The 12,206-nt window shown below is 42.2% G+C and overlaps 1 protein-coding gene across 1 annotated transcript in view; it reads left to right on the top strand.

The window, feature by feature from the left end:
* The window catches only part of zfhx3 (zinc finger homeobox 3), a 208,056-nt gene that overhangs the window by 13,134 nt on the left and 182,716 nt on the right, over positions 1 to 12,206 (top strand). The window contains 1 exon segment of the mRNA XM_034570513.1: positions 2,798 to 2,832. The gene's annotated coding sequence lies outside the window, so the exon portion shown is untranslated.

The raw sequence follows: 12,206 nt of genomic DNA, 5'->3' as shown, positions 1-12,206 counted from the left end.
GCTCCCCTCACTTGGCAGCGGGCCTGCTAAGCTGCCCGCCCCCTTATGAGAAAAAGACTTGATTGTGCCAGGGGAGAGAGCTTAGGGGGTAGACGGGGAAGAGGGGCGAGGAGGGGGACTTGATTTACATACCGCAGCTTAGGCGACACTCATCTGATTTTAAACGGCTCCAGAGCAATTAAGGATCATTAGCCCCTTTGTTTTCTGCCGTGGCACAATGAGCCAGTGAAAGCATCTGGGGCGCAGTGCCACCTGTAGGGGGGGCGGCCCGTGGGAATGTCAGCACTATGGAGGGTCTGTCTCCCGCCCTTCCTCCCCATTCATGTCTCCTGCTCTGCCACTGACACAGCCCTCGCTCTGTGTGTAAACAAACACTCAGCACCAGGCTGGCACTGCAAGGGAAGCCACTTTGGCAAAGACCCAGCGCTGAAGTATGCAGCTGATGACGGTGCGCGCTCAGGAGGCACCGGCTGTTCAGCCTTAATAACCTGGTCATGACTGAACAATTTCTTTCACGTGATATAATTTGTTAATTGGCAACGTTCAATTAAATACGTTTGTGGCAAACGCATGTTTTCACACATTAACACAGTCTGAATTTAAGTTTAGCCATATACATCACAATAGGGGCTGTACTATTAATCCATATGTGTTTTAACTAGATGTACTTTCTAAATGTAAATATGCCACAATATAAAAATTATGATTTTGTTTCTCAACATATTTGCCGCAGTCATCTTTATTTTTGGTTTCCTTTCTATTGCTTGACTATACATGACTCTAACCAGCAAGTGAGAATAAAACAATATGAAATATCTCAAAATCCTCTCCCTGAATATAATCACATCCTAAAGAGTGGATGTGATCAAGCAGAAATCTTTAATAAGATATAATATTGAATATATCGAAGAGAATATCGTTGCCTCAAGGTCACTCACGCAGCTGAAATAAGAGCTGGGATGTATTCTTCAATATGTTTATGCCTGTATTTTCCATTACTCACACATAGCAGGCTGCGCGGCGTGTTAAGCACCCCTGCTACTCTGAAAAGACATCAGAGGCAGCAAAAAGACAGGTATGGTATGGAATGTGAATGTTCACATGTCCATTTGTGTGGCTGTAAGACCGTCCTCAGTTGGTATAGAAAAACACTTACTGCTAATGTAAATAGCAAGGCAGCATAAATCAGGAGCCACGCGCAGCCCCGGAGAATATTGTGTAATAGTTATTGCGAAATGAAGTGGCATTGGGATCAATATCCCACTATATCTCACTCTGGCGTAATGGCGCAGGGGGAAGCTGGAGGCCAAGGGAGTCCGGTCCCTACACCCCACCACGGGCCTATAAATCTGCCTGACCTGCGGCCCGCTTATTAAAGTGCATAGACAATCGGCAGCAGCCGTCCAAAAATACAAGCTTACTTACTGACCTGGAGTCAGTGCAATGGCTGCATTTACCTTGTCTGAGGGCAGAGGTTAAAGGCTGATTGAGGCTATGCTATCATGACGCTGCACTGTGCAGTGAAACAAGGAAGTATTGATACTATTAATATGATTAAAAATGAAGTGTGAATGTCAGCAATACTGTATATTATTTGATGTGTCTGTTATAGTAACCCCACTGTGTTGTGTGTCTGTGTTTATATTCTATTTAATACCTTTGTCTGTTAGTCTTTTATTCATAGTATCTTGAGACACACCTTTTCTTCTGCCGGTGTGAGGCGAGCAATTACGCAGTCTAAGCTGTAGCTTATGCACCAAAATGAAACATCTGTGTGTTGTTCACTGAGGAACCTGCAGCGCTGTCAGTAATTATTTCGCAATAAATGAAACCGGAGAGGAAAATTATTTTCAATGTTTTGATTCCAAGGTTGATATTTTCCCTCCCTTGTGGGAAACAAAATGTCTCTTCGCCTTAAAGTTTTGGATTCCATGACCACAGCCACAACAAGTTGGGCTTTGCGTGGTGATCATTAGCTCAGTGTGATGGCGTGTGTTGGGAGCCGTGAGGATACGAGTCATCCTCGCACTTAGGAGATAAACAGAATAAGAAAAGCACATCAACACATATCACAAACGCTGCGTTGGAAACAGTTTGTATTTGAGCGGGGCCGTTGTTTTGTGGTGTCGAACAGTGGGCAGGATACATCACTCTGCATTAGCCTGGTGAGACGGGTCACACAGGATTCTACCTGCTCCGAGTTGTCAGAGAAACAATGACTTTAATAGTGAGAGAAGGAGGCTTCAGATCTGGGATGACTGCAGAGCAATGTGCCGCTTCCTTTCATGATAGATACAAGAATGCCATGAATGTTTAAGAGAGGAGAAGTTTTTTGATTTACATACATAAATCTATTTTTTTCCCTTTATTTTTATTTTTTTCAAGAAAGCACAATATTATGTTGGCTTGTATTTGTTTCATGCAAAGTGTGTCTGTGCAGTGTCCTTCTCTTACCCTCGGGTCTTAATATAACTTCATATCAAACAGCACGAGGCCTGGAGACAGAAATGAGTGAAAAATAACAATACAGTATAATGATAATGACCGTCTGTGGTTTACCAGTTTATTCAGGTTTTATCCATTCATACATAAGAGGTTGTTGCAATCTGAGTGCAGCCTCGGGGCAGATATTATTGGTCAGTAAGAAGGATGTTGGCAAAAGGTTATGAATAGTAATTGTGATAAACTCACATGACCAGTGAGACCTGTGGTCCACTTTAGTTTCCACATTCTTTTTTGACACATTGAAGTCTGTGGACAATGATGCATTTCTCCTTGTGTTTTGTTTTTTCTGCAGGACTGTGACGGAAGCTGTCCTCTTCTTCACAGTTGGTAAGTGTTTCCTTGAAACTTTTTTTTTCCCATTCTCATTGTAGCTTCACCACATGTATGAGATGTTGGAAGAAAGACTTTCTTTGAGGAAAGTTCTTATTTTTACAGATTTAATCTCCGAGCAAACTCTTGTGAACTTGACTGGGGAAGAGAGGTATCAGCTAAAGGGTTAAGATTTGTAAATGATAAGAGGGTGTGCAGAAAGTCTCTACTGATAGATCAATTACACCCACAAACCCCATTCTTCCTCAACCACACTCTATTATTGTCACAAGAAAAAAAAGATTGTCGAGCTTCTTTTTGTAACATTCTTGGAATAAACCCCGTCTGTACTCTGTGAACAAATTACAGCCTTAAACACATCACGTCCATCATCAGTTTCTAATATGTTGCTGGGTAGAATGGATAAATGATGACGATTAATGGAGGTAAATAGAGGAGTGAGTTTTTTCATTTATTTCTATTTTTATTTCTCCAACTGTGAACAGTGAGTGATATTGAAGTAATAATATTAATATGTTTGAAAAGCTCCACATAAAATAAATTAAAAAAACTAAACAAATTACATTAATTTGTCCCAAAGGGGTTCAGGTAAAAATATATATTCTAAACATAACAATAGATATTGTATATATACAATATATGTTCTCCTTTTAACAAAGCAGAAAAATTACATTTAACATGTTGAAGAGGGCATGGTTGTCACAAATAGCTGTCCAAATAGTCAATCAATTTTTAATTACTACTTTTAATTAAAAGATACAAACTTAGAAAATGTATGTTAAATTTGAACGTGACAGTGACAAAAACCCACAGATTATATATTTATATAATCAGGGGGTGTTCAAATACTATGTGAAGATTTTTTTATTAAGCAGCAGGAGGTGATTGATTAATTAGTTATGTCTTACGGAAAACTTCTCATATACATATTCAGCATTTCAGATTCCTAACGTCAGAGCAGAAACTGTATGTGGATGGTTTTTCTAATTAAGCAAACAATTCCAGCTCTTCTTGCTGTTTATATTGAGCAGAAATACTAATCAACAACAGTGAAATTATGTTTTATTACATTTAATTCAATTGCACTCGAGTTCAGTGTTGCAGCTGTGAAGTCCACTTATATTCTTTCATGTTCGTTGGTTTGATTTCACACACAGGCCCCGTGCAGTGGTTCAACGTGAATCCCGACTGTTAATCTGTCGGCGCCTTCATGTTTTCTTACGGTTCCTCAGAGATCTTGTCTCATCTCGAGCCGTCTTGCACATAAACACATGCAATAGACACCTCCCCTTCATCCTGTCACTACCCTGACCTTGAACCTATGGGGGGGGGGGGGGGGGCTAGCAGTTCAGATGACAAAGGTTCGGGGGGTGTTATTGTGTATATTGGAGCAGTGAATGATTTTAGAGTGAAACATAAAGAGAAAAGAGGAGTGCTGGATCAGACGTGGGCCGGACCACACTGCACCGCAGCTTTTTTTACAAACCGGTGATGTTCTTAACACGATTCAACGTGTGGAAATCACATGTAAATGTGCGGCACAGACTGACCTTTGCCCTCTGCGTGTGAGCATCTGTGACCAGTGGCTGACCCGTAATCCTCTCCTAAATGGTTTGACAATAGAGAGACGTATTGATCTGGTCAGCCGTCTGGCTAAAGGGTCAAGAGCCTGACACGGACACGCACGCACCGGAGTCTGCTTTGTGTCTGCAGGTAGAGTGGCGTTATCATCACTGGAGCTCCCTTTGTCTTTCCACCACCTGTAGTATGCACTGAATGGATCAGGCCTCTGTTCCAGCTGTAACAGACAGGCTTCGGACATCTGGTCCAACCGGCTACTTGCTATATATGCCATGTTAATTAGGATTACAATGAGGCTATGTGTAAACCCAAAACGAAAAAATAACACATTAGAGGGTGTGTGACAGGCTCAGGAAATAACTTCTTTTTCTCTGTAAGACAGCACAAATTGCTTAAAGTAAAGCTTGTTCATGAAAGCCTTAGTAACCTACACCATCCAACCCCCCCTCAACAAAATAACACATGTCTGCAAGCTCCCTGTCAGAGCCCCCAGCTCTCCCCACTGCGTCTGGGCGGCTGCTCTCCTCTGGGCTCAACCCAGAGAGGGCCGGCCAGCTCCCACATCTGGCCAGACAGAAGAACAGAGAAAACACTGGGAAATTCTCCTGCCGACCACTAGTTCTCCCTCTTGAATACTGAAACCACCTCTCTCTTTCTCTCTCCGTCTCTCTCTCTCTCTCTTTCTCTCTCCGTCTCTCTCTCTCTCTCTCTCTCTCTCTCTCCCTCTCTCTCTCTCTCTCTCTCTCTCTCTCATTTGGATTCTTTTGGAGTGACCGGTGATAGAGCAACATCTGGAAGGAGCAGCAGTTTTCTTTCCCTGTGTTTTTTCGGGGAGATCTAGGCCCCCGATAATCCGTCTCCCTCCTCATTAAAGGAGCTGAATAAACACAGGCCTCTTCCAGTTGTTCCTATGAATTTCCTCACCCGGCGTCAGGAGACCAGAGCAGGGGCTACCGGATCAAAGCGGCCGGCAGCCCCATGTGTGCCGAGAGTGAGAGTGCGTTCCGGGGTTGGGCCCATTACCTTTCTCGCTGGGAGACTCAGAGGCTCCTAGGTCACTGGCTGTCAGCTCTTTGGCCCAGGCTCAACACAGGAGGAGGAGGAGGAGGAGGAGGAGGAGGAGGAGGAGGAGGAGGAAGTGGAGGAAAGGGAAGGAAGAAAAGGAAAAGGGAGGTGACCATGGGAGAGGAGGAGGGAAGTAGATAGAAACAGACTTCCTGATACATGAAACAGAGCTGTACAATTATAGTAGTTGTTATGACAATCATTCGATTTTACATGTTGAACTTGAACATGAACTTAGACTTGAATGACCTCGCATTCAACTCTTTATTTATTAATTTAGGGGAAAGCTTCTACACAGATATGTGTAAAACACAAGTGACCACTTATAGCTTTCCATACAATAATTGCCGTGAATTTATAGTGCAGGAAACTGTGTCAAACTAAATATATTCCAGCACCTGCGTCACAGGTATTGCATTATTGTCAGCGGAGAAAACTCATTGTGCAGGTTTACGTGTGTGCCACTCTAATGCACTGACCCTGGTGTGACATTAATTTTCTAATTCCCTGCACTTCCTGGCAATCAACTTAGAGGGGCAGTGCTTCGCTGGAAAAGTTTGCAGTCGAGGCAATTAAAGGCAGGAATCTAAGCAGCAGCAGCAGAAATCAACAGAGGCAGAGGAGGATGATGCCCTGCGCTGTAATTGTTACTCACTTACTCAGAAAGATGATGAAATTTATCAAATTGCATCCCTTGCACACTAAAGAAAAAAAATTACCAATATTAAATGGTCAGTGTAATCAACTTACCTGGCTCCTGGCTGCATGATGGGTGCAGATGTGGTTGGAAATGAACATAATGTTTGTTTGTATATGTGCATCGTGTGTGTGCGTGTGTGTGTGTGTGTGTGTGTGTGTGTGTGTGTGTGTGTGTGTGTGTGTGTGTGTGTGTGTGTGTGTGTGTGTGTGTGTGTGTGTGTGTGTGTGTGTGTGTGTGTGTGTGTGTGTGTGTGTGTGTGTGTGTACAAATGGCCCTGTGGTCGTCATCAGGCTCCCATCAGCCCCTCCATTAGTTACTGAGCTGTGGGTCCGTGCTGGAGCCTACCTGCCCTGAATACAGATTAGGAGAGGAGAGTATGGGCAGCAAGCACAATGAAGACAAACACACACACACACACACACACACACACACACGCTCACAACATATTATCTATTTTGACATACAGCAACATATTTTGACACACACATTTATAATCAAAGTAATTGCGTTCCACACACCTATCTGACTGAGATGTTGCATCACACACATGGGATAATAGGAGAAATCATTAAAAACATTTCCGTATATTTCCACTGGCTGATAAAAGCGCATGTGTCTGATTGCTGCCTATCGCTGGACACTGACACGCCGACGCCTGTGGAGAGCACTTCATCTGGTGCAGGCAGATCATAGCTTACACATTCTGAAATAACGTCACACACGGCAGAGTACACACACTGGCAGCCCAGCACAAAGGCAAATATGGTTGCATACTTCTCCTCTCCTTCTGGAGCCAGAGACTCACGTGCTTGTGACAGGAAATCTGCAGGCAGTCATTACACCGAGCCGAGCAAACACGCAGCTGCCACGCTCGCTGATGATGTTTTCTCATGTGCCGCTGCTGTGTTGGAGCCATATAGGCACGCGCCTGTATGTGTGTGTACACATGCACAAATACAGCATCACAATATAGTGATAGAATTTATGTGAGGGGATTGTGTGGAATAAAACCATGTCAACATCAGGGTTTTTTTTCTCCCATGCACAAAGAAAACTGTCATTTCAAAACATAATTTGGATTTTAGTGTTTTATTGTTTATTTGTTTTTTGTTGATATCGATGATCGTATCTCTAAAACATCACAATTTAAAATTATTGATAATTCTACAAATTTTAAATAATTTCCTGGCAATATTTTCCAACAGCTTTCTCCTGTGAAGGCCGGATGTGAGGTTATAGGAACCTCATCAGTAGTGACGCTTATATTTAAGGAGACATCAGGAAGAGAAGTGTGAGTCCAGGTTGAGTTCAAGGCCAAGGACCAGGGCACTGTCTCAGAGTTCAAGCAGGAGAACGAGCGATGGGGGGGAAGGAGAGAGGGCGTGTGATGGCTTCTGCGTGTCCCTCTGCCGGTGCAATGGGACCCTTGGGAGACCCGGGTCAGGAGGTCTCCCTACAGCCTCCCTACATTACTGTGCCATTTAAAGCCACCCAGCATCTATTTCCTCCAATAAAAACTAATAACCTTTTCTGTCGGAAATCACGGCGGCTCTTGAGTGCTGGAGCAGAGGCCTGGCTGGATGGCCTGTAATTGCAGTCCAGAAGTCCCCCTGTAGTTTATTTTTTGCAGTGTTTTGGATTTGATTTTTTTTCCCCCGGTCCTCCTGGTCTTCTGCACTTTGCGGCTGATTGCCTGCACAGCTCGCCCCACACTCAGTAATCAGACAGGAGCTGGAGAGGGGGCAAAACAGCAACTCAAGGACCTTTTATAATTGGGAGGGATTTGGAGGGCAGTTGGACTTTACATTTGGTTGTGATGGTGACTGTGTTGGCTGAATAACAGAGGTGGCAAAGCCCCCATTACAGTCAAGTAGTGTGAGGCCATTGTGAGGCAGCTATGAATAGTTTACATGTCTCAGTTACTGTTCATTTGTTGTTCAGAGCATCTTGGCATAAAATTTGGGGACCAGCTAAAAAAAAAAAATTCAATGCACCTCAAAGAAGAAATTACTAGAGGTCACATTTTTATCTGGATGGGCTTGGATGTTATTCTTGTATTGTACTAGATAAACTGTGCTAAATAAGAAAATATAACAATTATATTTGAAGTTATAAAATAACAAACCCACTTTGTTAATTTTTGATCTATTTTTATTAGAATTGTTTTTATTTGTTTCAGTGTTTCCTTGTTACTTGGACAGTTTACAAGGCAAAGTGTAATGAACATATGGCCCTTTGTTACTCAGAATATACACTTCAATTTTGATATGCAATACATTGGTAAATGTCACTTCTCTCTAAAACAGTTTGTAATTTTCTACTTTACAATAGCTTATGAATAAGGCATTTTTTTAAAACGAACTCACAACCAGCTACTAATCTTCTATAAGACTGTGAAGTGTCGATGGATATATTTCCATCACAAACCCTTTAGACTTCTGCAGACTTTGCTTTTGCAACAGGCAGCAATTACATCTAGACCCCAAAAATCTTTCAGACCTTTTTTTTTCTCAGCTAGCAGGAGATTATATGTTTAAGCAGCAACTCTGCTGTATTATGGCTAAATTATACAATAATTTAGCACATCCAGCAGTGTTGGCTACCTCTGTGCTGGCAGTCGCCTGCACTGAGGTGAATTCTGATTCGGCCCTGCTCAGGATGCCCTGGAGCGTAGAGCCCCGGCTTGTCCACGACTACAAAAGGTCAAGAGTGTAGCCACAAGGAAAGTGCAGCGTGAAAAAGAATTGTAGTTGAATGATTCCATCTCCATCTGTCTTTGGGTAATTACAGTCTGGTTTATTCAAATTGGCTGCTATAAATAACCAAATAAGGTTTGCATCTACATTTCATATCTACATGTACAGTATATACTGTCTGAGATGAAGGCCTCCCTGTTTCTTTCCTTCCTCTTCACTGTCTATCTCGAATGAAGGAGCTGGGAAGTTGATTTCCATATGCCAACCCTCCTCTTCAGATCAATCTACAAACCAGCAATAATTAACTATTTCCTGAAAATACATCATGGATTCTCTTTAATATTTGCAGTCAAAAATTTTAAAGAAACGTGAAGAAAAGAGGTCAGTGAATGTGGGGGTTTTGGAGGTGGGGGGGGGGGGGGGGGGGGGCACATCTATCTAATCAATTGGACAATTTTCAGTCTCATGCTTTACGACGCACTACTGGATACTAATTGAAGCGAGCCGTAAGCACCATTAGGGTCAGTCTGGGTCTGTCCGTGCACTGCACAGCGTCCCCCCCCCCCTCTGCCTCAGTGTGCCCCCCAGGGCATAGAGGCCACATCCCAGCCGCGCTCTCTGACATTAAAAAAACAAATATCTGTGGTCCGACCAAACAGACAATGCCTTGTTTCCACAATGCATGGAGATGGATGGGCATGTCTTTTCAGTGAAGGAGGACAGTGCTGCTCATTTTGTGTTCCTGTTTCCTTCTGATTTCTGTGAATCAGGAGACAGGACACGGTCACAGATGTTTTTCTTACACATTGTTCTGTTGGGTGAATCTGAAAAATTGTGTGAAATGTTTATAAAAGTTAAATTATATGATATTTTTCACTTAAGGCCATTGTCCGTCAATCTGGTTCAGTAATTCTACATGACACTGTCAGCCTGTAAGGAAAGTGTCCCACCTTTAAAGACCCTTGAAACTTTTATTATGTTGATATAGAATTGTGTTGCAATATGTATCTGCTTGTGTGTGTGTCTGTGTGCATGTGTGTGTTAAAAAATAGTGAGTGGCAGAAGAAAGAATAGAAAAGTATGACGAAAGAAAATTTGTTTCAGAATATAAGTGTGAATGTTCGCAGTGTTATTTAGTTTTTACTCTGTCTAATAGGCAGATTAGGATCTCAGTTTTCATCCTGTCACTAAGGCAATAAACTTGACTTATATACAAAAAATCATTTGGTCACTAATACACAAATGAGCTGATCAAAAATATAATGTCTTCATGTATAAAACAGGCAGCATGAGTTCATACTAGTGCCTTTGGCGTGTATAAGCACTTTTATTTCCATGAATGTGTTTATGCATTCATGCCTAATACCACTGTCGTCATTTTCAGTATATTCATTTTTTAAATTTCCGTATTGGCTTGTTTAACCTCCTCCAGAAACTGGACTGCTGCTTTTCTGTTCTGGCCTGTTGTCCCACAAGCGATGAGGCTACCACAGAAAAAAATTTGATTTCCCAAGCTGTTCCCCAGAATGTCCAGATAGGCACCGTAAAATCACTTTGCTGCCTTTAAACAAATTACATTTTTCTATTAAGTTAGGCAAACAACAAGGAATCTGCACATGATGCAAAATCACCTCACATCCAGCAAATATCCATTTCTCATATTGGTTTAAGTGGGCAGTGCAACAGTGGTACAGTGTAATAAAGCCTTGCTTGATTTTGGCCGATCATCCAGTGCTTGTAATCACATACTGTATGTCAGAGGCTTTGGCTTAAGTGTTGGAGCATGACTGTTATTGTGAAAAAAAACCCTCTGTGACGAGAGGCCTTTCATTTCACCTCATGTGTCAGTCTTTTTGCATTTATACTTTAAGGTGTGTGTGTGGTTTATTATATAAAATTATCCCTTGCCACCCGCAACTAAATAGATTGCAGGCTTGTTTAGTCAATGTGATTGTGCTCCCTAGCTAGGTACTTTTATTCTTGCTGCCATATGCTGCTGTTCGGGGGCTTGAGAAGCACAGCTCCACATACAGTAGGAGAGCAGACATGAATGTTAGGTTTATAATTTAAGTTAGAGAGTTTGCTGTGATCCCAAAGTTGTTACAAACTGGACTCAGCATGTCGGTAAAAAGACAGATATAAGCAGACGGACACATTATTAAACTAAGATAGCTGATATCATAGAGCAGGGCTGCTATTGAAGCTTAGATATGTTGATTTTGGTGCCTTACACACAGAAAACTACTACATTTGGCAGTTTTTAACAGTAAAATTGGCTTACTGTGCCCAATAAATTAAGCTTTTCCGCTTGCCTTTTTTTTCTGTTCTTTTTCTGTGTTCCTGTTTTTGTGTTGCAGAGTATTACTGTATGTTTGTGTGCACACTTCCTTAATTGCATTAAGAGGATGACGCACTTTCTTACTCTGTTTAAGCTCACTTTAATTGCCTCTGAATGGCGCACGAGGGAAGCAGGGACTGACGGCACAATGTGGACATGCAATTAGCTATCTTTCATAAGACGCTCCGGGGGGAAAAAAAAGGAGAGGGCTCCAATTCATAAAGGAATTTTCGCACACAAGGCAACAAATGCTATTTTGTGTCACTGCTGTGGTGGCATCTTGATGGAATGGCATTTCATTCGTTAAAGAATCAGACATTCAGGCAAAGCAAGAAAAGAGAGATGCAGTCAGAGAGAAGGAAGAGGGACTGTGATAAAAGGGGGAGAAAAAGGCACAGTGGGAGCAGGAGACACCGAGATATGGGTGAGGTGCAAATAAAAAATGAGAGGAGAAAGATGGGAAGAGTTGGCAAGATAGGATGAGTGAGGAAAGAGTGATGGAGGTAGATCGCACCCGAGACAGAGGGAGATATGTGAGCCTTGGTGAATTTTCACCTCAGTCTGGAAAGAGAGCACTATACTGACGGCTCAATGACAAAGACACTGCAGGCCTGTGCTGTAGTTTAGAAATATTAAAACATTCATTCTACATATTCCATCCAGTCTGACATATCAAGTGGACTGTGAGGGATGGGCCAAATCTTCATGAAGCACATGAGTGATGCTGCCCCAAAAAATATCAAGATTTTAAAGGTGAATGTTTTGCTGTTGTTTAAGCACAATGTTGTAAAAACACTGTAGCTCCTCTGTAGTTTTGTTCGATTGGAAGTTAAATCCCATAGAAGTAACATGACCCTTTTGTCTTACTCTAACATAACTTCCTCATATGCCTTCATTGATCATCATTACAGGAGTGCTGTCCATGACACAGTTCCATAAATATTAATTTCTTTAAATCATTTTTTAAGGTATGTTTGACGGCCAATTGACA

Source organism: Hippoglossus hippoglossus, chromosome 3 (assembly GCF_009819705.1).
Source record: "Hippoglossus hippoglossus isolate fHipHip1 chromosome 3, fHipHip1.pri, whole genome shotgun sequence".
NCBI classification, from domain to species: domain Eukaryota; kingdom Metazoa; phylum Chordata; class Actinopteri; order Pleuronectiformes; family Pleuronectidae; genus Hippoglossus; species Hippoglossus hippoglossus.
Note: the sequence above shows the minus strand (reverse complement) of the source record. Positions and strands in the feature narration are given on the sequence as shown.